This window comes from Nothobranchius furzeri, chromosome 9 (genome assembly GCF_043380555.1).
Source record: "Nothobranchius furzeri strain GRZ-AD chromosome 9, NfurGRZ-RIMD1, whole genome shotgun sequence".
Lineage (NCBI taxonomy): Eukaryota > Metazoa > Chordata > Actinopteri > Cyprinodontiformes > Nothobranchiidae > Nothobranchius > Nothobranchius furzeri.
The window spans coordinates 38,877,149-38,904,977 of NC_091749.1; the positions used below are offsets into that span (position 1 = coordinate 38,877,149).

At 39.1% G+C, this 27,829-nt stretch overlaps 35 non-coding genes across 35 annotated transcripts; all 35 read right to left on the reverse strand.

Moving 5' to 3' along the window:
* Window positions 1–905: 905 nt before the first annotated feature.
* Window positions 906–977, reverse strand: trnac-gca (transfer RNA cysteine (anticodon GCA)). Its single transcript has one exon. It is a non-coding gene; the product is annotated as a tRNA-Cys (tRNA).
* Window positions 978–1,627: 650 nt separating this feature from the next.
* Window positions 1,628–1,699, reverse strand: trnac-gca (transfer RNA cysteine (anticodon GCA)). Its single transcript has one exon. It is a non-coding gene; the product is annotated as a tRNA-Cys (tRNA).
* Window positions 1,700–1,998: 299 nt separating this feature from the next.
* trnac-gca (transfer RNA cysteine (anticodon GCA)) lies at window positions 1,999–2,070 on the reverse strand. The gene has a single exon. It is a non-coding gene; the product is annotated as a tRNA-Cys (tRNA).
* Window positions 2,071–2,368: 298 nt separating this feature from the next.
* trnac-gca (transfer RNA cysteine (anticodon GCA)) lies at window positions 2,369–2,440 on the reverse strand. The gene has a single exon. It is a non-coding gene; the product is annotated as a tRNA-Cys (tRNA).
* A 1,001-nt stretch (window positions 2,441–3,441) lies between these two features.
* On the reverse strand, window positions 3,442–3,513 carry trnac-gca (transfer RNA cysteine (anticodon GCA)). Its single transcript has one exon. It is a non-coding gene; the product is annotated as a tRNA-Cys (tRNA).
* Window positions 3,514–4,163: 650 nt separating this feature from the next.
* trnac-gca (transfer RNA cysteine (anticodon GCA)) lies at window positions 4,164–4,235 on the reverse strand. The gene has a single exon. It is a non-coding gene; the product is annotated as a tRNA-Cys (tRNA).
* Window positions 4,236–4,534: 299 nt separating this feature from the next.
* Window positions 4,535–4,606, reverse strand: trnac-gca (transfer RNA cysteine (anticodon GCA)). The gene has a single exon. It is a non-coding gene; the product is annotated as a tRNA-Cys (tRNA).
* A 298-nt stretch (window positions 4,607–4,904) lies between these two features.
* Window positions 4,905–4,976, reverse strand: trnac-gca (transfer RNA cysteine (anticodon GCA)). The gene has a single exon. It is a non-coding gene; the product is annotated as a tRNA-Cys (tRNA).
* A 1,001-nt stretch (window positions 4,977–5,977) lies between these two features.
* trnac-gca (transfer RNA cysteine (anticodon GCA)) lies at window positions 5,978–6,049 on the reverse strand. Its single transcript has one exon. It is a non-coding gene; the product is annotated as a tRNA-Cys (tRNA).
* Window positions 6,050–6,347: 298 nt separating this feature from the next.
* trnac-gca (transfer RNA cysteine (anticodon GCA)) lies at window positions 6,348–6,419 on the reverse strand. Its single transcript has one exon. It is a non-coding gene; the product is annotated as a tRNA-Cys (tRNA).
* Window positions 6,420–6,588: 169 nt separating this feature from the next.
* On the reverse strand, window positions 6,589–6,660 carry trnac-gca (transfer RNA cysteine (anticodon GCA)). Its single transcript has one exon. It is a non-coding gene; the product is annotated as a tRNA-Cys (tRNA).
* A 760-nt stretch (window positions 6,661–7,420) lies between these two features.
* trnac-gca (transfer RNA cysteine (anticodon GCA)) lies at window positions 7,421–7,492 on the reverse strand. Its single transcript has one exon. It is a non-coding gene; the product is annotated as a tRNA-Cys (tRNA).
* A 1,256-nt stretch (window positions 7,493–8,748) lies between these two features.
* trnac-gca (transfer RNA cysteine (anticodon GCA)) lies at window positions 8,749–8,820 on the reverse strand. Its single transcript has one exon. It is a non-coding gene; the product is annotated as a tRNA-Cys (tRNA).
* A 298-nt stretch (window positions 8,821–9,118) lies between these two features.
* On the reverse strand, window positions 9,119–9,190 carry trnac-gca (transfer RNA cysteine (anticodon GCA)). Its single transcript has one exon. It is a non-coding gene; the product is annotated as a tRNA-Cys (tRNA).
* Window positions 9,191–10,191: 1,001 nt separating this feature from the next.
* Window positions 10,192–10,263, reverse strand: trnac-gca (transfer RNA cysteine (anticodon GCA)). The gene has a single exon. It is a non-coding gene; the product is annotated as a tRNA-Cys (tRNA).
* A 169-nt stretch (window positions 10,264–10,432) lies between these two features.
* On the reverse strand, window positions 10,433–10,504 carry trnac-gca (transfer RNA cysteine (anticodon GCA)). Its single transcript has one exon. It is a non-coding gene; the product is annotated as a tRNA-Cys (tRNA).
* A 540-nt stretch (window positions 10,505–11,044) lies between these two features.
* On the reverse strand, window positions 11,045–11,116 carry trnac-gca (transfer RNA cysteine (anticodon GCA)). The gene has a single exon. It is a non-coding gene; the product is annotated as a tRNA-Cys (tRNA).
* A 760-nt stretch (window positions 11,117–11,876) lies between these two features.
* trnac-gca (transfer RNA cysteine (anticodon GCA)) lies at window positions 11,877–11,948 on the reverse strand. The gene has a single exon. It is a non-coding gene; the product is annotated as a tRNA-Cys (tRNA).
* Window positions 11,949–13,570: 1,622 nt separating this feature from the next.
* On the reverse strand, window positions 13,571–13,642 carry trnac-gca (transfer RNA cysteine (anticodon GCA)). The gene has a single exon. It is a non-coding gene; the product is annotated as a tRNA-Cys (tRNA).
* A 169-nt stretch (window positions 13,643–13,811) lies between these two features.
* On the reverse strand, window positions 13,812–13,883 carry trnac-gca (transfer RNA cysteine (anticodon GCA)). The gene has a single exon. It is a non-coding gene; the product is annotated as a tRNA-Cys (tRNA).
* Window positions 13,884–16,583: 2,700 nt separating this feature from the next.
* Window positions 16,584–16,655, reverse strand: trnac-gca (transfer RNA cysteine (anticodon GCA)). The gene has a single exon. It is a non-coding gene; the product is annotated as a tRNA-Cys (tRNA).
* Window positions 16,656–16,953: 298 nt separating this feature from the next.
* Window positions 16,954–17,025, reverse strand: trnac-gca (transfer RNA cysteine (anticodon GCA)). Its single transcript has one exon. It is a non-coding gene; the product is annotated as a tRNA-Cys (tRNA).
* A 1,001-nt stretch (window positions 17,026–18,026) lies between these two features.
* trnac-gca (transfer RNA cysteine (anticodon GCA)) lies at window positions 18,027–18,098 on the reverse strand. The gene has a single exon. It is a non-coding gene; the product is annotated as a tRNA-Cys (tRNA).
* Window positions 18,099–18,267: 169 nt separating this feature from the next.
* Window positions 18,268–18,339, reverse strand: trnac-gca (transfer RNA cysteine (anticodon GCA)). The gene has a single exon. It is a non-coding gene; the product is annotated as a tRNA-Cys (tRNA).
* Window positions 18,340–18,637: 298 nt separating this feature from the next.
* trnac-gca (transfer RNA cysteine (anticodon GCA)) lies at window positions 18,638–18,709 on the reverse strand. The gene has a single exon. It is a non-coding gene; the product is annotated as a tRNA-Cys (tRNA).
* Window positions 18,710–18,878: 169 nt separating this feature from the next.
* Window positions 18,879–18,950, reverse strand: trnac-gca (transfer RNA cysteine (anticodon GCA)). Its single transcript has one exon. It is a non-coding gene; the product is annotated as a tRNA-Cys (tRNA).
* A 759-nt stretch (window positions 18,951–19,709) lies between these two features.
* trnac-gca (transfer RNA cysteine (anticodon GCA)) lies at window positions 19,710–19,781 on the reverse strand. The gene has a single exon. It is a non-coding gene; the product is annotated as a tRNA-Cys (tRNA).
* A 1,255-nt stretch (window positions 19,782–21,036) lies between these two features.
* trnac-gca (transfer RNA cysteine (anticodon GCA)) lies at window positions 21,037–21,108 on the reverse strand. Its single transcript has one exon. It is a non-coding gene; the product is annotated as a tRNA-Cys (tRNA).
* A 298-nt stretch (window positions 21,109–21,406) lies between these two features.
* On the reverse strand, window positions 21,407–21,478 carry trnac-gca (transfer RNA cysteine (anticodon GCA)). Its single transcript has one exon. It is a non-coding gene; the product is annotated as a tRNA-Cys (tRNA).
* Window positions 21,479–22,479: 1,001 nt separating this feature from the next.
* trnac-gca (transfer RNA cysteine (anticodon GCA)) lies at window positions 22,480–22,551 on the reverse strand. The gene has a single exon. It is a non-coding gene; the product is annotated as a tRNA-Cys (tRNA).
* Window positions 22,552–23,201: 650 nt separating this feature from the next.
* On the reverse strand, window positions 23,202–23,273 carry trnac-gca (transfer RNA cysteine (anticodon GCA)). The gene has a single exon. It is a non-coding gene; the product is annotated as a tRNA-Cys (tRNA).
* Window positions 23,274–23,571: 298 nt separating this feature from the next.
* Window positions 23,572–23,643, reverse strand: trnac-gca (transfer RNA cysteine (anticodon GCA)). The gene has a single exon. It is a non-coding gene; the product is annotated as a tRNA-Cys (tRNA).
* Window positions 23,644–24,643: 1,000 nt separating this feature from the next.
* Window positions 24,644–24,715, reverse strand: trnac-gca (transfer RNA cysteine (anticodon GCA)). The gene has a single exon. It is a non-coding gene; the product is annotated as a tRNA-Cys (tRNA).
* A 1,001-nt stretch (window positions 24,716–25,716) lies between these two features.
* Window positions 25,717–25,788, reverse strand: trnac-gca (transfer RNA cysteine (anticodon GCA)). The gene has a single exon. It is a non-coding gene; the product is annotated as a tRNA-Cys (tRNA).
* A 298-nt stretch (window positions 25,789–26,086) lies between these two features.
* Window positions 26,087–26,158, reverse strand: trnac-gca (transfer RNA cysteine (anticodon GCA)). Its single transcript has one exon. It is a non-coding gene; the product is annotated as a tRNA-Cys (tRNA).
* Between the last annotated feature and the right edge of the window lie 1,671 nt (window positions 26,159–27,829).

Genomic DNA, 27,829 nt, shown 5'->3' on the forward strand with positions numbered 1-27,829 from the left:
TTTTTCAGCATATACCTTACTAAATTCAAAGCAATTGTAAATGAACAACATTGACTTAGCAGCGATATACAGAAGGGGACATCGAGAGTTGAACAGGAGACCTCTTGATCTGCAGTCAAATGCTTTACCACTGAGCAATACCCCCTACTTTAGAAAACTGATGACATTAACCTGGTTTTTCCATGTTAGGGGGCAGATAGTTACAAAGAAACACGAGTCATGTTTTTTCAGTAGACGCTTAACTAAATTTAAAGCAACAGTAACTGAACAACAACTAATTTAGCAGTGATATACTTACGTGGTATTCTAGAATTGAACTGGAGACCTCTTGATCTGCAGTCAATTGTACTACTGCTGAACTACACCCCCATTATTAAGGAATGAAGAAAGCAACCTGATTTTTTTCAGGTTTGCTTCCAAGTAAAAGTCTTTTGGACAACGGTTGGCAACAAAACACGAGTCTGGTTTTTCAGTATACACCTTACAAAATTAAAAGCAATAGCAAGTGAACACTACTGACTTGGCAGAGATGTAAAGGGGGCATCCAGATTTGAACTGGAGACCTCTTGATCTGCAGTCAAATGGTATCCAACTGAGCTACACCCCTACTGTGAACAACACAAATAATAAAGTTTTCAGAAATTCAAATGTTTGTTGGCGTTATCTTACTAGAAAGTTGCAAGGCATTTTTTAAACTGAAGAAGCTGTACACTGAAGAGCTAAACTTCAGCAAATTCACAATTGGAATATTGCAATGGTGTGCATTGCACTTCTCTTTTATGTGGACAGATAGATGGCAGTGGGGAATAAAACAGACATCCAGAGTTGATCAGGAGAACCCTGCTACACAGTCAGTAATGAGGAAGCAGAGACAGACAACTTATGACATGGGGGAGGAACATGGAAGGGGGCATCCAGAGTTGAACTGAAGACCTCTTGATCTGCAGTCAAATGCTCTACCACTGAGCTATACCCCCTAACTTGGAAATACTGAAAAAATCAACCTGTTTTTTTCAGGTTTGGTTACATGAAAACTAAACATTGACAATAGTTAAAAAGAATTAAGAGTCTTGTTTTTCAGCATATACCTTACTAAATTCAAAGCAATTGTAAATGAACAACATTGACTTAGAAGCAAAATACAGAAGGGGGCATCCAGAGTTGAACTGGAGACCTCTTGATCTGCAGTCAAATGCTCTACCACTGATCTGTACCCCCTACTTTAGAGAACAGATGACATTAACCTGGTTTTTCCATGTTAGGGGGCATGAAAAATAATTTTTGACAATAGCTAGAAAGAAACATGAGTCATGTTTTTCAGTATACACCTTACTAAATTTAAAGCAACAGTAACTGAACAACACTGATGTAGCAGTGATATACATACGTTGTATTCTAGAATAGAACTGGAGACCTCTTGATCTGCAGTCAATTGCACTACTGCTGAACTACACCCCCATTATTAAGGAATGAAGAAAGCAACCTGATTTTTTCAGGTTTGCTTCCAAGAAAAAGTAATTTGGACAATGGTTGGCAAAAAAAACACGAGTCTGGTTTTTCAGTATACACCTTACAAAATTAAAAGCAATAGCAAGTGAACAATACTGACTTGTCAGAGATGTAAAGAAGGGGGTATCCAGAATTGAACTGGAGACCTCTTGATCTGCAGTCAAATGCTCTACCACTGAGCTACACCCCCTACTGTGATCGACTCATACACTCAAGGTTTGAAAAATTCAAATGTTTGTTGGCGTTATCTTTCTAGAAAGTTGCAAGACGTTGTTTAAACTGAAGAAGCTGTACACTGAAGAGCTAAACTTCAGCAAATTCACAATTGGAATATCGCAAAGGTGTGCATTGCACTTCTCTTTTATGTGGACAGATAGATGGCAGTGGGGAATAAAACAGACATCCAGAGTTGATCAGGAGAACCCTGCTACACAGTCAGTAATGAGGAAGCAGAGACTGACAAGTTATGACATGGGGGAGGAACATGGAAGGGGGCATCCAGAGTTGAACTGGAGACCTCTTGATCTGCAGTCAAATGCTCTACCACTGAGCTACACCCCCTACTGTGAACGACTCATACACTCAAGGTTTGAAAAATTCAAATGTTTGTTGGCGTTATCTTTCTAGAAAGTTGCAAGACATTGTTTAAACTGAAGAAGCTGTACACTGAAGAGCTAAACTTCAGCAAATTCACAATTGGAATATCGCAAAGGTGTGCATTGCACTTCTCTTTTATGTGGACAGATAGATGGCAGTGGGGAATAAAAATGACATCCAGAGTTGAACAGGAGAACCCTGCTACACAGTCAGTGACGAACAAGCAGAAACTGACAAATTATGACATGGGGGAGGACCATGGAGGGGGCATCCAGAGTTGAACTGGAGACCTCTTGATCTGCAGTCAAATGCTCTACCACTGAGCTATACCGCCTAACTTGGAAATACTGAAAAAATCAACCTGTTTTTTTCAGGTTTGGTTACATGAAAACTAAATATTGACAATAGTTAAAAAGAAACAAGAGTCTAGTTTTTCAGCATATACCTTACTAAATTCAAAGCAATTGTAAATGAACAACATTGACTTAGCAGCGATATACAGAAGGGGGCATCGAGAGTTCAACAGGAGACTTCTTGATCTGCAGTCAAATGCTTTACCACTGAGCAATACCCCCTACTTTAGAAAACTGATGACATTAACCTGGTTTTTCCATGTTAGGGGGCAGATAGTTACAAAGAAACACGAGTCATGTTTTTTCAGTAGACGCTTAACTAAATTTAAAGCAACAGTAACTGAACAACAACTAATTTAGCAGTGATATACTTACGTGGTATTCTAGAATTGAACTGGAGACCTCTTGATCTGCAGTCAATTGTACTACTGCTGAACTACACCCCCATTATTAAGGAATGAAGAAAGCAACCTGATTTTTTTCAGGTTTGCTTCCAAGTAAAAGTCTTTTGGACAACGGTTGGCAACAAAACACGAGTCTGGTTTTTCAGTATACACCTTACAAAATTAAAAGCAATAGCAAGTGAACACTACTGACTTGGCAGAGATGTAAAGGGGGCATCCAGATTTGAACTGGAGACCTCTTGATCTGCAGTCAAATGGTATCCAACTGAGCTACACCCCTACTGTGAACAACACAAATAATAAAGTTTTCAGAAATTCAAATGTTTGTTGGCGTTATCTTACTAGAAAGTTGCAAGGCATTTTTTAAACTGAAGAAGCTGTACACTGAAGAGCTAAACTTCAGCAAATTCACAATTGGAATATTGCAATGGTGTGCATTGCACTTCTCTTTTATGTGGACAGATAGATGGCAGTGGGGAATAAAACAGACATCCAGAGTTGATCAGGAGAACCCTGCTACACAGTCAGTAATGAGGAAGCAGAGACAGACAACTTATGACATGGGGGAGGAACATGGAAGGGGGCATCCAGAGTTGAACTGGAGACCTCTTGATCTGCAGTCAAATGCTCTACCACTGAGCTATACCCCCTAACTTGGAAATACTGAAAAAATCAACCTGTTTTTTTCAGGTTTGGTTACATGAAAACTAAACATTGACAATAGTTAAAAAGAATTAAGAGTCTTGTTTTTCAGCATATACCTTACTAAATTCAAAGCAATTGTAAATGAACAACATTGACTTAGAAGCAAAATACAGAAGGGGGCATCCAGAGTTGAACTGGAGACCTCTTGATCTGCAGTCAAATGCTCTACCACTGATCTGTACCCCCTACTTTAGAGAACAGATGACATTAACCTGGTTTTTCCATGTTAGGGGGCATGAAAAATAATTTTTGACAATAGCTAGAAAGAAACATGAGTCATGTTTTTCAGTATACACCTTACTAAATTTAAAGCAACAGTAACTGAACAACACTGATGTAGCAGTGATATACATACGTTGTATTCTAGAATAGAACTGGAGACCTCTTGATCTGCAGTCAATTGCACTACTGCTGAACTACACCCCCATTATTAAGGAATGAAGAAAGCAACCTGATTTTTTCAGGTTTGCTTCCAAGAAAAAGTAATTTGGACAATGGTTGGCAAAAAAAACACGAGTCTGGTTTTTCAGTATACACCTTACAAAATTAAAAGCAATAGCAAGTGAACAATACTGACTTGTCAGAGATGTAAAGAAGGGGGTATCCAGAATTGAACTGGAGACCTCTTGATCTGCAGTCAAATGCTCTACCACTGAGCTACACCCCCTACTGTGATCGACTCATACACTCAAGGTTTGAAAAATTCAAATGTTTGTTGGCGTTATCTTTCTAGAAAGTTGCAAGACGTTGTTTAAACTGAAGAAGCTGTACACTGAAGAGCTAAACTTCAGCAAATTCACAATTGGAATATCGCAAAGGTGTGCATTGCACTTCTCTTTTATGTGGACAGATAGATGGCAGTGGGGAATAAAACAGACATCCAGAGTTGATCAGGAGAACCCTGCTACACAGTCAGTAATGAGGAAGCAGAGACTGACAAGTTATGACATGGGGGAGGAACATGGAAGGGGGCATCCAGAGTTGAACTGGAGACCTCTTGATCTGCAGTCAAATGCTCTACCACTGAGCTACACCCCCTACTGTGAACGACTCATACACTCAAGGTTTGAAAAATTCAAATGTTTGTTGGCGTTATCTTTCTAGAAAGTTGCAAGACATTGTTTAAACTGAAGAAGCTGTACACTGAAGAGCTAAACTTCAGCAAATTCACAATTGGAATATCGCAAAGGTGTGCATTGCACTTCTCTTTTATGTGGACAGATAGATGGCAGTGGGGAATAAAAATGACATCCAGAGTTGAACAGGAGAACCCTGCTACACAGTCAGTGACGAACTAGCAGAAACTGACAAATTATGACATGGGGGAGGACCATGGAGGGGGCATCCAGAGTTGAACTGGAGACCTCTTGATCTGCAGTCAAATGCTCTACCACTGAGCTATACCGCCTAACTTGGAAATACTGAAAAAATCAACCTGTTTTTTTCAGGTTTGGTTACATGAAAACTAAATATTGACAATAGTTAAAAAGAAACAAGAGTCTAGTTTTTCAGCATATACCTTACTAAATTCAAAGCAATTGTAAATGAACAACATTGACTTAGCAGCGATATACAGAAGGGGGCATCGAGAGTTGAACAGGAGACCTCTTGATCTGCAGTCAAATCCTTTACCACTGAGCAATACCCCCTACTTTAGAAAACTGATGACATTAACCTGGTTTTTCCATGTTAGGGGGCAGATAGTTACAAAGAAACACGAGTCATGTTTTTTCAGTAGACGCTTAACTAAATTTAAAGCAACAGTAACTGAACAACAACTAATTTAGCAGTGATATACTTACGTGGTATTCTAGAATTGAACTGGAGACCTCTTGATCTGCAGTCAATTGTACTACTGCTGAACTACACCCCCATTATTAAGGAATGAAGAAAGCAACCTGATTTTTTTCAGGTTTGCTTCCAAGTAAAAGTCTTTTGGACAACGGTTGGCAACAAAACACGAGTCTGGTTTTTCAGTATACACCTTACAAAATTAAAAGCAATAGCAAGTGAACACTACTGACTTGGCAGAGATGTAAAGGGGGCATCCAGATTTGAACTGGAGACCTCTTGATCTGCAGTCAAATGGTCTCCAACTGAGCTACACCCCTACTGTGAACAACACAAATAATAAAGTTTTCAGAAATTCAAATGTTTGTTGGCGTTATCTTACTAGAAAGTTGCAAGGCATTTTTTAAACTGAAGAAGCTGTACACTGAAGAGCTAAACTTCAGCAAATTCACAATTGGAATATTGCAATGGTGTGCCTTGCACTTCTCTTTTATGTGGACAGATAGATGGCAGTGGGGAATAAAACAGACATCCAGAGTTGATCAGGAGAACCCTGCTACACAGTCTGTAATGAGGAAGCAGAGACTGACAAGTTATGACATGGGGGAGGAACATGGAAGGGGGCATCCAGAGTTGAACTGGAGACCTCTTGATCTGCAGTCAAATGCTCTACCACTGAGTTACACCCCCTACTGTGAACGACTCATACACTCAAGGTTTGAAAAATTCAAATGTTTGTTGGCGTTATCTTTCTAGAAAGTTGCAAGACATTGTTTAAACTGAAGAAGCTGTACACTGAAGAGCTAAACTTCAGCAAATTCACAATTGGAATATTGCAAAGGTGTGCATTGCACTTCTCTTTTATGTGGACAGATAGATGGCAGTGGGGAATAAAAATGACATCGAGAGTTAAACAGGAGAACCCTGCTACACAGTCAGTGACGAACAAGCAGAAACTGACAATTTATGACATGGGGGAGGACCATGGAGGGGGCATCCAGAGTTGAACTGGAGACCTCTTGATCTGCAGTCAAATGCTCTACCACTGAGCTATACCGCCTAACTTGGAAATACTGAAAAAAATCAACCTGTTTTTTCAGGTTTGGTTACATGAAAACTAAATATTGACAATAGTTAAAAAGAAACAAGAGTCTTGTTTTTCAGCATATACCTTACTAAATTCAAAGCAATTGTAAATGAACAACATTGACTTAGAAGCGAATTACAGAAGGGGGCATCCAGAGTTGAACTGAAGACCTCTTGATCTGCAGGCAAATGCTCTACCATTGAGCTATACCCCCTACTTTAGAAAGCTAATGACATTAACCTGGTTTTTCCATGTTAGGGGGCAGATAGTTACAAAGAAACACGAGTCATGTTATTTCAGCATACACCTAACTAAATTTAAAGCAACAGTAACTGAACAACAACTGATTTAGCAGTGATATACTTACGTGGTATTCTAGACTTGAACTGGAGACCTCTTGATCTGCAGTCAATTGTACTACTGCTGAACTACACCCCCATTATTAAGGAATGAAGAAAGCAACCTGATTTTTTTCAGGTTTGCTTCCAAGTAAAAGTCTTTTGGACAACGGTTGGCAAAAAACACGAGTCTGGTTTTTCAGTATACCCCTTACAAAATTAAAAGCAATAGCAAGTGAACAATACTGACTTGGCAGAGATGTAAAGGGGGCATCCAGATTTGAACTGGAGACCTCTTGATCTGCAGTCAAATGGTCTCCAACTGAGCTACACCCCCTACTGTGAACAACAGATATACTCAAGTTTTCAAAAATTCAAACGTTTGTTGAGGTTATCTTTCTAGAAAGTTGCAAGGCATTTTTTAAACTGAAGAAGCTGTACACTGAAGAGCTAAACTTCAGCAAATTTACAAATGGAATATTGCAATGGTGTGCATTGCACTTCTCTTTTATGTGGACAGATAGATGGCAGTGGGGAATAAAACAGACATCCAGAGTTGATCAGGAGAACCCTGCTACACAGTCGATAATGAGGAAGCAGAGACTACCAAGTTATGACATGGGGGAGGAACATGGAAGGGGGCATCCAGAGTTGAACTGGAGACCTCTTGATCTGCAGTCAAATGCTCTACCACTGAGCTATACCCCCAACTTTAGAGAACGGAAGACATTAACCTGGTTTTTCCATGTTAGGGGGCATGAAAAATAATTTTTGACAACAGCTAGAAAGAAATATGAGTCATGTTTTTCAGTATACACCTTACTAAATTTAAAGCAACAGTAACTGAACAACACTGATGTAGCAATGATATACATACGTGGTATTCTAGAATTGAACTGGAGACCTCTTGATCTGCAGTCAATTGCACTACTGCTGAACTACACCCCCATTATTAAGGAATGAAGAAAGCAACCTGATTTTTTCAGGTTTGCTTCCAAGAAAAAGTATTTTGGACAATGGTTGGCAAAAAAAACACGAGTCTGGTTTTTCAGTATACACCTTACAAAATTAAAAGCAATAGCAAGTGAACAATACTGACTTGGCAGAGATGTAAAGGGGGCATCCAGATTTGAACTGGAGACCTCTTGATCTGCAGTCAAATGGTCTCCAACTGAGCTACACCCCTACTGTGAACAACACATATACTAAAGTTTTCAAAAATTCAAATGTTTTTTGGCGTTATCTTTCTAGAAAGTTGCAAGACATTGTTTAAACTGAAGAAGCTGTACACTGAAGAGCTAAACTTCAGCAAATTCACAATTGGAATATTGCAATGGTGTGCATTGCACATCTCTTTTATGTGGACAGATAGATGGCAGTGGGAATAAAACAGACATCTGGAGTTGATCAGGAGAACCCTGCTACACAGTCTGTAATGAGGAAGCAGAGACTGACAAGTTATGACATGGGGGAGGAACATGGAAGGGGGCATCCAGAGTTGAACTTTAGACCTCTTGATCTACAGTCAAATGCTCTACCACTGAGCTATACCCCCTACTTTGGAGAACAGATGACATTAACCTGGTTTTTCCATGTTAGGGGGCATGAAAAATAATTTTTGACAATAGCTAGAAAGAAACATGAGTCATGTTTTTCAGTATACAGCTTACTAAATTTAAAGCAACAGTAACTGAACAACAACTGATTTAGCAGAGATATACTTACATGGTATTCTAGACTTGAACTGGAGACCTCTTGATCTGCAGTCAATTGTACTACTGCTGAACTACACCCCCATTATTAAGGAATGAAGAAAGCAACCTGATTTTGTCAGGTTTGCTTCCAAGAAAAAGTATTTTGGACAATGGTTGGCAAAAAAACACGAGTCTGGTTTTTCAGTATACACCTTACAAAATTAAAAGCAATAGCAAGTGAACAATACTGACTTGTCAGAGATGTAAAGAAGGGGGTATCCAGAATTGAACTGGAGACCTCTTGATCTGCAGTCAAATGCTCTACCACTGAGCTACACCCCGTACTGTGAACAACTCACACACTCAAGGTTTGAAAAATTCAAATGTTTGTTGGCGTTATCTTTCTAGAAAGTTGCAAGACATTGTTTAAACTGAAGAAGCTGTACATTGAAGAGCTAAACTTCAACAAATTCACAATTGCATTATCGCAAAGGTGTGCATTGCACTTCTCTTTTATGTGGACAGATAGATGGCAGTGGGGAATAAAACAGAGATCCAGAGTTGAACAGGAGAACCCTGCTACACAGTCAGTGATGAACAAGCAGAAGCTGACAAATTATGACATGGGGGAGGACCATGGAGGGGGCATCCAGAGTTGAACTGGAGACCTCTTGATCTGCAGTCAAATGCTCTACCACTGAGCTATACCGCCTAACTTGGAAATACTGAAAAAATCAACCTGTTTTTTTCAGGTTTGGTTACATGAAAACTAAATATTGACAATAGTTAAAAAGAAACAAGATTCTTGTTTTTCAGCATATACCCTACTAAATTCACAGCAATTGTAAATGAACAACATTGACTTAGCAGCGATATACAGAAGGGGGCATCGAGAGTTGAACAGGAGACCTCTTGATCTGCAGTCAAATGCTTTACCACTGAGCAATACACCCTACTTTAGAAAACTGATGACATTAACCTGGTTTTTCCATGTTAGGGGGCAGATAGTTACAAAGAAACACGAGTCATGTTTTTTCAGTAGACGGTTAACTAAATTTAAAGCAACAGTAACTGAACAACAACTAATTTAGCAGTGATATACTTACGTGGTATTCTAGACTTGAACTGGAGACCTCTTGATCTGCAGTCAATTGTACTACTGCTGAACTACAACCCCATTATTAAGGAATGAAGAAAGCAACCTGATTTTTTTCAGGTTTGCTTCCAAGTAAAAGTCTTTTGGACAACGGTTGGCAACAAAACACGAGTCTGGTTTTTCAGTATACACCTTACAAAATTAAAAGCAATAGCAAGTGAACACTACTGACTTGGCAGAGATGTAAAGGGGGCATCCAGATTTGAAATGGAGACCTCTTGATCTGCAGTCAAATGGTCTCCAACTGAGCTACACCCCTACTGTGAACAACACTTATAATAAAGTTTTCAGAAATTCAAATGTTTGTTGGCGTTATCTTTCTAGAAAGTTGCAAGGCATTTTTTAAACTGAAGAAGCTGTACACTGAAGAGCTAAACTTCAGCAAATTCACAATTGGAATATTGCAATGGTGTGCATTGCACTTCTCTTTTATGTGGACAGATAGATGGCAGTGGGGAATAAAACAGACATCCAGAGTTGATCAGGAGAACCCTGCTACACAGTCAGCAATGAGGAAGCAGAGACAGACAACTTATGACATGGGGGAGGAACATGGAAGGGGGCATCCAGAGTTGAACTGGAGACCTCTTGATCTGCAGTCAAATGCTCTACCACTGAGCTATACCCCCTAACTTGGAAATACAGAAAAAATCAACCTGTTTTTTTCAGGTTTGGTTACATGAAAACTAAATATTGACAATAGTTAAAAAGAAACAAGAGTCTTGTTTTTCAGCATATACCTTACTAAATTCAAAGCAATTGTAAATGAACAACATTGACTTAGAAGCAAAATACAAAAGGGGGCATCCAGAGTTGAACTGGAGACCTCTTGATCTGCAGTCAAATGCTCTACCACTGAGCTACACCCCCTACTGTGAACGACTCATACACTCAAGGTTTGAAAAATTCAAATGTTTGTTGGCGTTATCTTTCTAGAAAGTTGCAAGACATTGTTTAAACAGAAGAAGCTGTACACTGAAGAGCTAAACTTCAGCAAATTCACAATTGGAATATCGCAAAGGTGTGCATTGCAATTCTCTTTTATGTGGACAGATAGATGGCAGTGGGGAATAAAAAAGACATCCAGAGTTGAACAGGAAAACCCTGCTACACAGTCAGTGATGACAAAGCAGAAACCGACAAATTATGACATGGGGGAGGACCATGGAGGGGTCATCCAGAGTTGAACTGGAAACCTCTTGATCTGCAGTCAAATGCTATACCACTGAGCTATACCCCCTAACTTGGAAATACTGAAAAAAAATCAACCTGTTTTTTCAGGTTTGGTTACATGAAAACTAAATATTGACAATAGTTAAAAAGAAACAAGAGTCTTGTTTTTCAGCATATACCTTACTAAATTCAAAGCAATTGTAAATGAACAACATTGACTTAGAAGCGAATTACAGAAGGGGGCATCCAGAGTTGAACTGAAGACCTCTTGATCTGCAGGCAAATGCTCTACCACTGAGCTATACCCCCTACTTTAGAAAGCTGATGACATTAACCTGGTTTTTCCATGTTAGGGGGCAGATAGTTACAAAGAAACACGAGTCATGTTTTTTCAGCATACACCTAACTAAATTTAAAGCAACAGTAACTGAACAACAACTGATTTAGCAGTGATATACTTACGTGGTATTCTAGACTTGAACTGGAGACCTCTTGATCTGCAGTCAATTGTACTACTGCTGAACTACACCCCCATTATTAAGGAATGAAGAAAGCAACCTGATTTTTTTCAGGTTTGCTTCCAAGTAAAAGTCTTTTGGACAACGGTTGGCAAAAAACACGAGTCTGGTTTTTCAGTATACCCCTTACAAAATTAAAAGCAATAGCAAGTGAACAATACTGACTTGGCAGAGATGTAAAGGGGGCATCCAGATTTGAACTGGAGACCTCTTGATCTGCAGTCAAATGGTCTCCAACTGAGCTACACCCCCTACTGTGAACAACAGATATACTCAAGTTTTCAAAAATTCAAACGTTTGTTGAGGTTATCTTTATAGAAAGTTGCAAGGCATTTTTTAAACTGAAGAAGCTGTACACTGAAGAGCTAAACTTCAGCAAATTCACAAATGGAATATTGCAATGGTGTGCATTGCACTTCTCTTTTATGTGGACAGATAGATGGCAGTGGGGAATAAAACAGACATCCAGAGTTGATCAGGAGAACCCTGCTACACAGTCGATAATGAGGAAGCAGAGACTGCCAAGTTATGACATGGGGGAGGAACATGGAAGGGGGCATCCAGAGTTGAACTGGAGACCTCTTGATCTGCAGTCAAATGCTCTACCACTGAGCTATACCCCCTACTTTAGAGAACGGAAGACATTAACCTGGTTTTTCCATGTTAGGGGGCATGAAAAATAATTTTTGACAATAGGTAGAAAGAAATATGAGTCATGTTTTTCAGTATACACCTTACTAAATTTAAAGCAACAGTAACTGAACAACACTGATGTAGCAATGATATACATACGTGGTATTCTAGAATTGAACTGGAGACCTCTTGATCTGCAGTCAATTGCACTACTGCTGAACTACACCCCCATTATTAAGGAATGAAGAAAGCAACCTGATTTTTTCAGGTTTGCTTCCAAGAAAAAGTATTTTGGACAATGGTTGGCAAAAAAACACGAGTCTGGTTTTTCAGTATACACCTTACAAAATTAAAAGCAATAGCAAGTGAACAATACTGACTTGGCAGAGATGTAAAGGGGGCATCCAGATTTGAACTGGAGACCTCTTGATCTGCAGTCAAATGGTCTCCAACTGAGCTACACCCCTACTGTGAACAACACATATACTAAAGTTTTCAAAAATTCAAATGTTTGTTGGCGTTATCTTTCTAGAAAGTTGCAAGACATTGTTTAAACTGAAGAAGCTGTACACTGAAGAGCTAAACTTCAGCAAATTTTCAATTGGAATATTGCAATGGTGTGCATTGCACATCTCTTTTATGTGGACAGATAGATGGCAGTGGGAATAAAACAGACATCTAGAGTTGATCAGGAGAACCCTGCTACACAGTCAGTAATGAGGAAGCAGAGACTGACAAGTTATGACATGGGGGAGGAACATGGAAGGGGGCATCCAGAGTTGAACTTTAGACCTCTTGATCTACAGTCAAATGCTCTACCACTGAGCTATACCCCCTACTTTGGAGAACAGATGACATTAACCTGATTTTTCCATGTTAGGGGGCATGAAAAATAATTTTTGACAATAGCTAGAAAGAAACATGAGTCATGTTTTTCAGTATACAGCTTACTAAATTTAAAGCAACAGTAACTGAACAACAACTGATTTAGCAGAGATATACTTACATGGTATTCTAGACTTGAACTGGAGACCTCTTGATCTGCAGTCAATTGTACTACTGCTGAACTACACCCCCATTATTAAGGAATGAAGAAAGCAACCTGATTTTGTCAGGTTTGCTTCCAAGAAAAAGTATTTTGGACAATGGTTGGCAAAAAAACACGAGTCTGGTTTTTCAGTATACACCTTACAAAATTAAAAGCAATAGCAAGTGAACACTACTGACTTGGCAGAGATGTAAAGGGGGCATCCAGATTTGAAATGGAGACCTCTTGATCTGCAGTCAAATGGTCTCCAACTGAGCTACACCCCTACTGTGAACAACACTTATAATAAAGTTTTCAGAAATTCAAATGTTTGTTGGCGTTATCTTTCTAGAAAGTTGCAAGGCATTTTTTAAACTGAAGAAGCTGTACACTGAAGAGCTAAACTTCAGCAAATTCACAATTGGAATATTGCAATGGTGTGCATTGCACTTCTCTTTTATGTGGACAGATAGATGGCAGTGGGGAATAAAACAGACATCCAGAGTTGATCAGGAGAACCCTGCTACACAGTCAGCAATGAGGAAGCAGAGACAGACAACTTATGACATGGGGGAGGAACATGGAAGGGGGCATCCAGAGTTGAACTGGAGACCTCTTGATCTGCAGTCAAATGCTCTACCACTGAGCTATACCCCCTAACTTGGAAATACAGAAAAAATCAACCTGTTTTTTTCAGGTTTGGTTACATGAAAACTAAATATTGACAATAGTTAAAAAGAAACAAGAGTCTTGTTTTTCAGCATATACCTTACTAAATTCAAAGCAATTGTAAATGAACAACATTGACTTAGAAGCAAAATACAAAAGGGGGCATCCAGAGTTGAACTGGAGACCTCTTGATCTGCAGTCAAATGCTCTACCACTGAGCTACACCCCCTACTGTGAACGACTCATACACTCAAGGTTTGAAAAATTCAAATGTTTGTTGGCGTTATCTTTCTAGAAAGTTGCAAGACATTGTTTAAACAGAAGAAGCTGTACACTGAAGAGCTAAACTTCAGCAAATTCACAATTGGAATATCGCAAAGGTGTGCATTGCAATTCTCTTTTATGTGGACAGATAGATGGCAGTGGGGAATAAAAAAGACATCCAGAGTTGAACAGGAAAACCCTGCTACACAGTCAGTGATGACAAAGCAGAAACCGACAAATTATGACATGGGGGAGGACCATGGAGGGGTCATCCAGAGTTGAACTGGAAACCTCTTGATCTGCAGTCAAATGCTATACCACTGAGCTATACCCCCTAACTTGGAAATACTGAAAAAAAATCAACCTGTTTTTTCAGGTTTGGTTACATGAAAACTAAATATTGACAATAGTTAAAAAGAAACAAGAGTCTTGTTTTTCAGCATATACCTTACTAAATTCAAAGCAATTGTAAATGAACAACATTGACTTAGAAGCGAATTACAGAAGGGGGCATCCAGAGTTGAACTGAAGACCTCTTGATCTGCTGGCAAATGCTCTACCACTGAGCTATACCCCCTACTTTAGAAAGCTGATGACATTAACCTGGTTTTTCCATGTTAGGGGGCAGATAGTTACAAAGAAACACGAGTCATGTTTTTTCAGCATACACCTAACTAAATTTAAAGCAACAGTAACTGAACAACAACTGATTTAGCAGTGATATACTTACGTGGTATTCTAGACTTGAACTGGAGACCTCTTGATCTGCAGTCAATTGTACTACTGCTGAACTACACCCCCATTATTAAGGAATGAAGAAAGCAACCTGATTTTTTTCAGGTTTGCTTCCAAGTAAAAGTCTTTTGGACAACGGTTGGCAAAAAACACGAGTCTGGTTTTTCAGTATACCCCTTACAAAATTAAAAGCAATAGCAAGTGAACAATACTGACTTGGCAGAGATGTAAAGGGGGCATCCAGATTTGAACTGGAGACCTCTTGATCTGCAGTCAAATGGTCTCCAACTGAGCTACACCCCCTACTGTGAACAACAGATATACTCAAGTTTTCAAAAATTCAAACGTTTGTTGAGGTTATCTTTATAGAAAGTTGCAAGGCATTTTTTAAACTGAAGAAGCTGTACACTGAAGAGCTAAACTTCAGCAAATTCACAAATGGAATATTGCAATGGTGTGCATTGCACTTCTCTTTTATGTGGACAGATAGATGGCAGTGGGGAATAAAACAGACATCCAGAGTTGATCAGGAGAACCCTGCTACACAGTCGATAATGAGGAAGCAGAGACTGCCAAGTTATGACATGGGGGAGGAACATGGAAGGGGGCATCCAGAGTTGAACTGGAGACCTCTTGATCTGCAGTCAAATGCACGACCACTGAGCTATACCCCCTACTTTAGAGAACGGAAGACATTAACCTGGTTTTTCCATGTTAGGGGGCATGAAAAATAATTTTTGACAATAGGTAGAAAGAAATATGAGTCATGTTTTTCAGTATACACCTTACTAAATTTAAAGCAACAGTAACTGAACAACACTGATGTAGCAATGATATACATACGTGGTATTCTAGAATTGAACTGGAGACCTCTTGATCTGCAGTCAATTGCACTACTGCTGAACTACACCCCCATTATTAAGGAATGAAGAAAGCAACCTGATTTTTTCAGGTTTGCTTCCAAGAAAAAGTATTTTGGACAATGGTTGGCAAAAAAACACGAGTCTGGTTTTTCAGTATACACCTTACAAAATTAAAAGCAATAGCAAGTGAACAATACTGACTTGGCAGAGATGTAAAAGGGGGCATCCAGATTTGAACTGGAGACCTCTTGATCTGCAGTCAAATGGTCTCCAACTGAGCTACACCCCTACTGTGAACAACACATATACTAAAGTTTTCAAAAATTCAAATGTTTGTTGGCGTTATCTTTCTAGAAAGTTGCAAGACATTGTTTAAACTGAAGAAGCTGTACACTGAAGAGCTAAACTTCAGCAAATTTTCAATTGGAATATTGCAATGGTGTGCATTGCACATCTCTTTTATGTGGACAGATAGATGGCAGTGGGAATAAAACAGACATCTAGAGTTGATCAGGAGAACCCTGCTACACAGTCAGTAATGAGGAAGCAGAGACTGACAAGTTATGACATGGGGGAGGAACATGGAAGGGGGCATCCAGAGTTGAACTTTAGACCTCTTGATCTACAGTCAAATGCTCTACCACTGAGCTATACCCCCTACTTTGGAGAACAGATGACATTAACCTGATTTTTCCATGTTAGGGGGCATGAAAAATAATTTTTGACAATAGCTAGAAAGAAACATGAGTCATGTTTTTCAGTATACAGCTTACTAAATTTAAAGCAACAGTAACTGAACAACAACTGATTTAGCAGAGATATACTTACATGGTATTCTAGACTTGAACTGGAGACCTCTTGATCTGCAGTCAATTGTACTACTGCTGAACTACACCCCCATTATTAAGGAATGAAGAAAGCAACCTGATTTTGTCAGGTTTGCTTCCAAGAAAAAGTATTTTGGACAATGGTTGGCAAAAAAACACGAGTCTGGTTTTTCAGTATACACCTTACAAAATTAAAAGCAATAGCAAGTGAACAATACTGACTTGTCAGAGATGTAAAGAAGGGGGTATCCAGAATTGAACTGGAGACCTCTTGATCTGCAGTCAAATGCTCTACCACTGAGCTACACCCCGTACTGTGAACAACTCACACACTCAAGGTTTGAAAAATTCAAATGTTTGTTGGCGTTATCCATCTAGAAAGTTGCAAGACATTGTTTAAACTGAAGAAGCTGTACATTGAAGAGCTAAACTTCAGCAAATTCACAATTGCATTATCGCAAAGGTGTGCATTGCACTTCTCTTTTATGTGGACAGATAGATGGCAGTGGGGAATAAAACAGAGATCCAGAGTTGAACAGGAGAACCCTGCTACACAGTCAGTGATGAACAAGCAGAAGCTGACAAATTATGACATGGGGGAGGACCATGGAGGGTGCATCCAGAGTTGAACTGGAGACCTCTTGATCTGCAGTCAAATGCTCTACCACTGAGCTATACCGCCTAACTTGGAAATACTGATAAAATCAACCTGTTTTTTTCAGGTTTGGTTACATGAAAACTAAATATTGACAATAGTTAAAAAGAAACAAGATTCTTGTTTTTCAGCATATACCATACTAAATTCACAGCAATTGTAAATGAACAACATTGACTTAGCAGCGATATACAGAAGGGGGCATTGAGAGTTGAACAGGAGACCTCTTGATCTGCAGTCAAATGCTTTACCACTGAGCAATACACCCTACTTTAGAAAACTGGTGACATTAACCTGGTTTTTCCATGTTAGGGGGCAGATAGTTACAAAGAAACACGAGTCATGTTTTTTCAGTAGACGGTTAACTAAATTTAAAGCAACAGTAACTGAACAACAACTAATTTAGCAGTGATATACTTACGTGGTATTCTAGACTTGAACTGGGGACCTCTTGATCTGCAGTCAATTGTACTACTGCTGAACTACACCCCCATTATTAAGGAATGAAGAAAGCAACCTGATTTTTTTCAGGTTTGCTTCCAAGTAAAAGTCTTTTGGACAACGGTTGGCAACAAAACACGAGTCTGGTTTTTCAGTATACACCTTACAAAATTAAAAGCAATAGCAAGTGAACACTACTGACTTGGCAGAGATGTAAAGGGGGCATCCAGATTTGAAATGGAGACCTCTTGATCTGCAGTCAAATGGTCTCCAACTGAGCTACACCCCTACTGTGAACAACACTTATAATAAAGTTTTCAGAAATTCAAATGTTTGTTGGCGTTATCTTTCTAGAAAGTTGCAAGGCATTTTTTAAACTGAAGAAGCTGTACACTGAAGAGCTAAACTTCAGCAAATTCACAATTGGAATATTGCAATGGTGTGCATTGCACTTCTCTTTTATGTGGACAGATAGATGGCAGTGGGGAATAAAACAGACATCCAGAGTTGATCAGGAGAACCCTGCTACACAGTCAGCAATGAGGAAGCAGAGACAGACAACTTATGACATGGGGGAGGAACATGGAAGGGGGCATCCAGAGTTGAACTGGAGACCTCTTGATCTGCAGTCAAATGCTCTACCAGTGAGCTATACCCCCTAACTTGGAAATACAGAAAAAATCAACCTGTTTTTTTCAGGTTTGGTTACATGAAAACTAAATATTGACAATAGTTAAAAAGAAACAAGAGTCTTGTTTTTCAGCATATACCTTACTAAATTCAAAGCAATTGTAAATGAACAACATTGACTTAGAAGCAAAATACAGAAGGGGGCATCCAGAGTTGAACTGGAGACCTCTTGATCTGCAGTCAAATGCTCTACTACTGAGCTACACCCCCTACTGTGAACGACTCATACACTCAAGGTTTGAAAAATTCAAATGTTTGTTGGCGTTATCTTTCTAGAAAGTTGCAAGACATTGTTTAAACAGAAGAAGCTGTACACTGAAGAGCTAAACTTCAGCAAATTCACAATTGGAATATCGCAAAGGTGTGCATTGCAATTCTCTTTTATGTGGACAGATAGATGGCAGTGGGGAATAAAAAAGACATCCAGAGTTGAACAGGAAAACCCTGCTACACAGTCAGTGATGACAAAGCAGAAACCGACAAATTATGACATGGGGGAGGACCATGGAGGGGTCATCCAGAATTGAACTGGAAACCTCTTGATCTGCAGTCAAATGCTGTACCACTGAGCTATACCCCCTAACTTGGAAATACTGAAAAAAATCAACCTGTTTTTTCAGGTTTGGTTACATGAAAACTAAATATTGACAATAGTTAAAAAGAAACAAGAGTCTTGTTTTTCAGCATATACCTTACTAAATTCAAAGCAATTGTAAATGAACAACATTGACTTAGAAGCGAATTACAGAAGGGAGCATCCAGAGTTGAACTGAAGACCTCTTGATCTGCAGGCAAATGCTCTACCACTGAGCTATACCCCCTACTTTAGAAAGCTAATGACATTAACCTGGTTTTTCCATGTTAGGGGGCAGATAGTTACAAAGAAACACGAGTCATGTTTTTTCAGCATACACCTAACTAAATTTAAAGCAACAGTAACTGAACAACAACTGATTTAGCAGTGATATACTTACGTGGTATTCTAGACTTGAACTGGAGACCTCTTGATCTGCAGTCAATTGTACTACTGCTGAACTACACCCCCATTATTAAGGAATGAAGAAAGCAACCTGATTTTTTTCAGGTTTGCTTCCAAGTAAAAGTCTTTTGGACAACGGTTGGCAAAAAACACGAGTCTGGTTTTTCAGTATACCCCTTACAAAATTAAAAGCAATAGCAAGTGAACAATACTGACTTGGCAGAGATGTAAAGGGGGCATCCAGATTTGAACTGGAGACCTCTTGATCTGCAGTCAAATGGTCTCCAACTGAGCTACACCCCCTACTGTGAACAACAGATATACTCAAGTTTTCAAAAATTCAAACGTTTGTTGAGGTTATCTTTCTAGAAAGTTGCAAGGCATTTTTAAACTGAAGAAGCTGTACACTGAAGAGCTAAACTTCAGCAAATTCACAAATGGAATATTGCAATGGTGTGCATTGCACTTCTCTTTTATGCGGACAGATAGATGGCAGTGGGGAATAAAACAGACATCCAGAGTTGATCAGGAGAACCCTGCTACACAGTCAATAATGAGGAAGCAGAGACTGCCAAGTTATGACATGGGGGAGGAACATGGAAGGGGGCATTCAGAGTTGAACTAGAGACCTCTTGATCTGCAGTCAAATGCTCTACCACTGAGCTATACCCCCTACTTTAGAGAACGGAAGACATTAACCTGGTTTTTCCATGTTAGGGGGCATGAAAAATAATTTTTGACAATAGCTAGAAAGAAATATGAGTCATGTTTTTCAGTATACACCTTACTAAATTTAAAGCAACAGTAACTGAACAACACTGATGTAGCAATGATATACATACGTGGTATTCTAGAATTGAACTGGAGACCTCTTGATCTGCAGTCAATTGCACTACTGCTGAACTACACCCCCATTATTAAGGAATGAAGAAAGCAACCTGATTTTTTCAGGTTTGCTTCCAAGAAAAAGTATTTTGGACAATGGTTGGCAAAAAAACACGAGTCGGGTTTTTCAGTATACACCTTACAAAATTAAAAGCAATAGCAAGTGAACAATACTGACTTGGCAGAGATGTAAAGGGGGCATCCAGATTTGAACTGGAGACCTCTTGATCTGCAGTCAAATGGTCTCCAACTGAGCTACACCCCTACTGTGAACAACACATATACTAAAGTTTTCAAAAATTCAAATGTTTGTTGGCGTTATCTTTCTAGAAAGTTGCAAGACATTGTTTAAACTGAAGAAGCTGTACACTGAAGAGCTAAACTTCAGCAAATTTTCAATTGGAATATTGCAATGGTGTGCATTGCACATCTCTTTTATGTGGACAGATAGATGGCAGTGGGAATAAAACAGACATCTAGAGTTGATCAGGAGAACCCTGCTACACAGTCAGTAATGAGGAAGCAGAGACTGACAAGTTATGACATGGGGGAGGAACATGGAAGGGGGCATCCAGAGTTGAACTTTAGACCTCTTGATCTACAGTCAAATGCTCTACCACTGAGCTATACCCCCTACTTTGGAGAACAGATGACATTAACCTGGTTTTTCCATGTTAGGGGGCATGAAAAATAATTTTTGACAATAGCTAGAAAGAAACATGAGTCATGTTTTTCAGTATACAGCTTACTAAATTTAAAGCAACAGTAACTGAACAACAACTGATTTAGCAGAGATATACTTACATGGTATTCTAGACTTGAACTGGAGACCTCTTGATCTGCAGTCAATTGTACTACTGCTGAACTACACCCCCATTATTAAGGAATGAAGAAAGCAACCTGATTTTGTCAGGTTTGCTTCCAAGAAAAAGTATTTTGGACAATGGTTGGCAAAAAAACACGAGTCTGATTTTTCAGTATACACCTTACAAAATTAAAAGCAATAGCAAGTGAACAATACTGACTTGTCAGAGATGTAAAGAAGGGGGTATCCAGAATTGAACTGGAGACCTCTTGATCTGCAGTCAAATGCTCTACCACTGAGCTACACCCCGTACTGTGAACAACTCACACACTCAAGGTTTGAAAAATTCAAATGTTTGTTGGCGTTATCTATCTAGAAAGTTGCAAGACATTGTTTAAACTGAAGAAGCTGTACATTGAAGAGCTAAACTTCAGCAAATTCACAATTGCATTATCGCAAAGGTGTGCATTGCACTTCTCTTTTATGTGGACAGATAGATGGCAGTGGGGAATAAAACAGAGATCCAGAGTTGAACAGGAGAACCCTGCTACACAGTCAGTGATGAACAAGCAGAAGCTGACAAATTATGACATGGGGGAGGACCATGGAGGGGGCATCCAGAGTTGAACTGGAGACCTCTTGATCTGCAGTCAAATGCTCTACCACTGAGCTATACCGCCTAACTTGGAAATACTGATAAAATCAACCTGTTTTTTTCAGGTTTGGTTACATGAAAACTAAATATTGACAATAGTTAAAAAGAAACAAGATTCTTGTTTTTCAGCATATACCTTACTACATTCACAGCAATTGTAAATGAACAACATTGACTTAGCAGCGATACACAGAAGGGGGCATCGAGAGTTGAACAGGAGACCTCTTGATCTGCAATCAAATGCTTTACCACTGAGCAATACCCCCTACTTTAGAAAACTGATGACATTAACCTGGTTTTTCCATGTTAGGGGGCAGATAGTTACAAAGAAACACGAGTCATGTTTTTTCAGTAGACGGTTAACTAAATTTAAAGCAACAGTAACTGAACAACAACTAATTTAGCAGTGATATACTTACGTGGTATTCTAGACTTGAACTGGAGACCTCTTGATCTGCAGTCAATTGTACTACTGCTGAACTACAACCACATTATTAAGGAATGAAGAAAGCAACCTGATTTTTTTCAGGTTTGCTTCCAAGTAAAAGTCTTTTGGACAACGGTTGGCAACAAAACACGAGTCTGGTTTTTCAGTATACACCTTACAAAATTAAAAGCAATAGCAAGTGAACACTACTGACTTGGCAGAGATGTAAAGGGGGCATCCAGATTTGAAATGGAGACCTCTTGATCTGCAGTCAAATGGTCTCCAACTGAGCTACACCCCTACTGTGAACAACACATATAATAAAGTTTTCAGAAATTCAAATGTTTGTTGGCGTTATCTTTCTAGAAAGTTGCAAGGCATTTTTTAAACTGAAGAAGCTGTACACTGAGGAGCTAAACTTCAGCAAATTCACAATTGGAATATTGCAATGGTGTGCATTGCACTTCTCTTTTATGTGGACAGATAGATGGCAGTGGGGAATAAAACAGACATCCAGAGTTGATCAGGAGAACCCTGCTAAACAGTCAGTAATGAGGAAGCAGAGACAGACAACTTATGACATGGGGGAGGAACATGGAAGGGGGCATCCAGAGTTGAACTGGAGACCTCTTGATCTGCAGTCAAATGCTCTACCACTGAGCTATACCCCCTAACTTGGAAATACTGAAAAAATCAACCTGTTTTTTTCAGGTTTGGTTACATGAAAACTAAATATTGACAATAGTTAAAAAGAAACAAAAGTCTTGTTTTTCAGCATATACCTTACTAAATTCAAAGCAATTGTAAATGAACAACATTGACTTAGAAGCAAAATACAGAAGGGGGCATCCAGAGTTGAACTGGAGACCTCTTGATCTGCAGTCAAATGCTCTACCACTGATCTGTACCCCCTACTTTAGAGAACAGATGACATTAACCTGGTTTTTCCATGTTAGGGGGCATGAAAAATAATTTTTGACAATAGCTAGAAAGAAACATGAGTCATGTTTTTCAGTATACACCTTACTAAATTTAAAGCAACAGTAAATGAACAACACTGATGTAGCAGTGATATACATACGTTGTATTCTAGAATAGAACTGGAGACCTCTTGATCTGCAGTCAATTGCACTACTGCTGAACTACACCCCCATTATTAAGGAATGAAGAAAGCAACCTGATTTTTTCAGGTTTGCTTCCAAGAAAAAGTATTTTGGACAATGGTTGGCAAAAAAAACACGAGTCTGGTTTTTCAGTATACACCTTACAAAATTAAAAGCAATAGCAAGTGAACAATACTGACTTGTCAGAGATGTAAAGAAGGGGGTATCCAGAATTGAACTGGAGACCTCTTGATCTGCAGTCAAATGCTCTACCACTGAGCTACACCCCCTACTGTGAACGACTCATACACTCAAGGTTTGAAAAATTCAAATGTTTGTTGGCGTTATCTTTCTAGAAAGTTGCAAGACGTTGTTTAAACTGAAGAAGCTGTACACTGAAGAGCTAAACTTCAGCAAATTCACAATTGGAATATCGCAAAGGTGTGCATTGCACTTCTCTTTTATGTGGACAGATAGATGGCAGTGGGGAATAAAAAAGACATCCAGAGGTGAACAGGAGAACCCTGCTACACAGTCAGTGACGAACAAGCAGAAACTGACAAATTATGACATGGGGGAGGACCATGGAGGGGGCATCCAGAGTTGAACTGGAGACCTCTTGATCTGCAGTCAAATGCTCTACCACTGAGCTATACCGCCTAACTTGGAAATACTGAAAAAATCAACCTGTTTTTTTCAGGTTTGGTTACATGAAAACTAAATATTGACAATAGTTAAAAAGAAACAAGAGTCTTGTTTTTCAGCATATACCTTACTAAATTCACAGCTATTGTAAATGAACAACATTAACTTAGCAGCGATATACAGAAGGGGGCATCCAGAGTTGAACAGGAGATCTCTTGATCTGCAGTCAAATGCATTTCCACTGAGCAATACCCACTACTTTAGAAAACTGATGACATTATCCTGGTTTTTCCATGTTAGGGGGCAGATAGTTACAAAGAAACACGAGTCATGTTTTTTCAGTAGACGCTTAACTAAATTTAAAGCAACAGTAACTGAACAACAACTAATTTAGCAGTGATATACTTACGTGGTATTCTAGACTTGAACTGGAGACCTCTTGATCTGCAGTAATTTGTACTACTGCTGAACTACACCCCCATTATTAAGGAATGAAGAAAGCAACCTGATTTTTTCAGGTTTGCTTCCAAGTAAAAGTCTTTTGGACAACGGTTGGCAAAAAAACACGAGTCTGGTTTTTCAGTATACACCTTACAAAATTAAAAGCAATAGCAAGTGAACAATACTGACTTGGCAGAGATGTAAAGGGGGCATCCAGATTTGAACTGGAGACCTCTTGATCTGCAGTCAAATGGTCTCCAACTGAGCTACACCCCTACTGTGAACAACACATATACTAAAGTTTTCAGAAATTCAAATGTTTGTTGGCGTTATCTTTCTAGAAAGTTGCAAGGCATTTTTTAAACTGAAGAAGCTGTACACTGAAGAGCTAAACTTCAGCAAATTCACAATTGGAATATTGCAATGGTGAGCATTGCACTTCTCTTTTATGTGGACAGATAGATGGCAGTGGGGAATAAAACAGAGATCCAGAGTTGATCAGGTGAACCCTGCTACACAGTCAGTAATGAGGAAGCAGAGACAGACAAGATATGACATGGGGGAGGAACATGGAAGGGGGCATCCAGAGTTGAACTGGAGACCTCTTGATCTGCAGTCAAATGCTCTACCACTGAGCTATACCGCCTAACTTGGAAATACTGAAAAAATCAACCTGTTTTTTTCAGGTTTTGTTACATGAAAACTAAATATTGACAATAGTTAAAAAGAAACAAGAGTCTTGTTTTTCAGCATATACCTTACTAAATTCACAGCTATTGTAAATGAACAACATTAACTTAGCAGCGATATACAGAAGGGGGCATCCAGAGTTGAACAGGAGATCTCTTGATCTGCAGTCAAATGCATTTCCACTGAGCAATACCCACTACTTTAGAAAACTGATGACATTATCCTGGTTTTTCCATGTTAGGGGGCAGATAGTTACAAAGAAACACGAGTCATGTTTTTTCAGTAGACGCTTAACTAAATTTAAAGCAACAGTAACTGAACAACAACTAATTTAGCAGTGATATACTTACGTGGTATTCTAGACTTGAACTGGAGACCTCTTGATCTGCAGTAATTTGTACTACTGCTGAACTACACCCCCATTATTAAGGAATGAAGAAAGCAACCTGATTTTTTTCAGGTTTGCTTCCAAGTAAAAGTCTTTTGGACAACGGTTGGCAAAAAAACACGAGTCTGGTTTTTCAGTATACACCTTACAAAATTAAAAGCAATAGCAAGTGAACAATACTGACTTGGCAGAGATGTAAAGGGGGCATCCAGAGTTGAACTGGAGACCTCTTGATCTGCAGTCAAATGGTCTCCAACTGAGCTACACCCCTACTGTGAACAACACATATACTAAAGTTTTCAGAAATTCAAATGTTTGTTGGCGTTATCTTTCTAGAAAGTTGCAAGGCATTTTTTAAACTGAAGAAGCTGTACACTGAAGAGCTAAACTTCAGCAAATTCACAATTGGAATATTGCAATGGTGTGCATTGCACTTCTCTTTTATGTGGACAGATAGATGGCAGTGGGGAATAAAACAGAGATCCAGAGTTGATCAGGAGAACCCTGCTACACAGTCAGTAATGAGGAAGCAGAGACAGACAAGATATGACATGGGGGAGGAACATGGAAGGGGGCATCCAGAGTTGAACTGGAGACCTCTTGATCTGCAGTCAAATGCTCTACCACTGAGCTACACCCCCTACTGTGAACAACTCATACACTCAAGGTTTGAAAAATTCAAATGTTTGTTGGCGTTATCTTTCTAGAAAGTTGCAAGACATTGTTTAAACTGACGAAGCTGTACACTGAAGAGCTAAACTTCAGCAAATTCACAATTGGAATATCGCAAAGGTGTGCATTGCACTTCTCTTTTATGTGGACAGATAGATGGCAGTGGGGAATAAAAATGACATCCAGAGTTGAACAGGAGAACCCTGCTACACAGTCAGTGACGAACAAGCAGAAACTGACAAATTATGACATGGGGGAGGACCATGGAGGGGGCATCCAGAGTTGAACTGGAGACCTCTTGATCTGCAGTCAAATGCTCTACCACTGAGCTATACCGCCTAACTTGGAAATACTGAAAAAATCAACCTGTTTTTTTCAGGTTTGGTTACATGAAAACTAAATATTGACAATAGTTAAAAAGAAACTAGAGTCTAGTTTTTCAGCATATACCTTACTAAATTCACAGCAATTGTAAATGAACAACATTGACTTAGCAGCGATATACAGAAGAGGGCATCCAGAGTTGAACAGGAGCCCTCTTGATCTGCAGTCAAATGCTTTACCACTGAGCAATACCCCCTACTTTAGAAAACTGATGACATTAACCTGGTTTTTTCATGTTAGGGGGCAGATAGTTACAAAGAAACACGAGTCATGTTTTTTCAGTAGACGCTTAACTAAATTTAAAGCAACAGTAACTGAACAACAACTAATTTAGCAGTGATATACTTACGTGGTATTCTAGACTTGAACTGGAGACCTCTTGATCTGCAGTCAATTGTACTACTGCTGAACTACACCCCCATTATTAAGGAATGAAGAAAGCAACCTGATTTTTTTCAGGTTTGCTTCCAAGTAAAAGTCTTTTGGACAACTGTTGGCAAAAAAACACGAGTCTGGTTTTTCAGTATACACCTTACAAAATTAAAAGCAATAGCAAGTGAACAATACTGACTTGGCAGAGATGTAAAGGGGGCATCCAGATTTGAACTGGAGACCTCTTGATCTGCAGTCAAATGGTCTCCAACTGAGCTACACCCCTACTGTGAACAACACATATAGTAAAGTTTTCAGAAATTCAAATGTTTGTTGGCGTTATCTTTCTAGAAAGTTGCAAGGCATTTTTTAAACTGAAGGAGCTGTACACTGAAGAGCTAAACTTCAGCAAATTCACAATTGGAATTTTGCAATGGTGTGCATTGCACTTCTCTTTTATTTGGACAGATAGATGGCAGTGGGGAATAAAACAGAGATCCAGAGTTGATCAGGAGAACCCTGCTACACAGTCAGTAATAAGGAAGCAGAGACTGACAAGTTATGATATGGGGGAGGAACATGGAAGGGGGCATCCAGAGTTGAACTGGAGACCTCTTGATTTGCACTCAAATGCTCTACCACTGAGCTATACACCCTAACTTGGAAATACTGAAAAAATCAACCTGTTTTTTTCAAGTTTGGTTACATGAAAACTAAATATTGACAATAGTTAAAAATAAACAAGAGTCTTGTTTTTCAGCATATACCTTACTAAATTCAAAGCAATTGTAAATGAACAACATTGACTTAGAAGCAAAATACCGAAGGGGGCATCCAGAGTTGAACTGGAGACCTCTTGATCTGCAGTCAAATGCTCTACCACTGATCTGTACCCCCTACTTTAGAGAACAGATGACATTAACCTGGGTTTTCCATGTTAGGGGGCATGAAAAATAATTTTTGACAATAGCTAGAAAGAAACATGAGTCATGTTTTTCAGTATACACCTTACTAAATTTAAAGCAACAGTAACTGAACAACACTGATGTAGCAGTGATATACATATGTTGTATTCTAGAATAGAACTGGAGACCTCTTGATCTGCAGTCAATTGCACTACTGCTGAACTACACCCCCATTATTAAGGAATGAAGAAAGCAACCAGATTTTTTCAGGTTTGCTTCCAAGAAAAAGTATTTTGGACAATGGTTGGCAAAAAAAACACGAGTCTGGTTTTTCAGTATACACCTTACA